The sequence below is a fragment of the Eurypyga helias genome, unplaced genomic scaffold, assembly GCF_000690775.1.
Source record: "Eurypyga helias isolate BGI_N326 unplaced genomic scaffold, ASM69077v1 scaffold43000, whole genome shotgun sequence".
Lineage (NCBI taxonomy): Eukaryota > Metazoa > Chordata > Aves > Eurypygiformes > Eurypygidae > Eurypyga > Eurypyga helias.
The window spans coordinates 2,733-2,996 of NW_010228414.1; the positions used below are offsets into that span (position 1 = coordinate 2,733).

General features: G+C 65.5%; 1 pseudogene; it reads right to left on the reverse strand.

The window, feature by feature from the left end:
* Positions 1–81: 81 nt before the first annotated feature.
* LOC104515238 lies at positions 82–258 on the reverse strand (annotated as a pseudogene).
* Positions 259–264: the final 6 nt, after the last annotated feature.

Genomic DNA, 264 nt, shown 5'->3' on the forward strand with positions numbered 1-264 from the left:
GGACACCCTTCGCCAGAAACAGAGGGAGAAATGGTGGGGAGGAAGCGGGAAGCGGTCCCCGGCAGGCCGGGCGCCGACGCCTCACCTGATGTAGTCGTTTCTGCAGAGGATCATGCCGCTCTTGGTGTAGCAGGAGGTGCCGATGTCCCCCAGCTGCGCCTGGCAGCAGGAGCACTTGAGGCAGCGGCTGTGCCAGTAGCTGTCCATGGCGTAGAGCAGGAAGCGGTCGGCGATCTTCCCCCCGCAGCCGGCGCACCTCTTCCA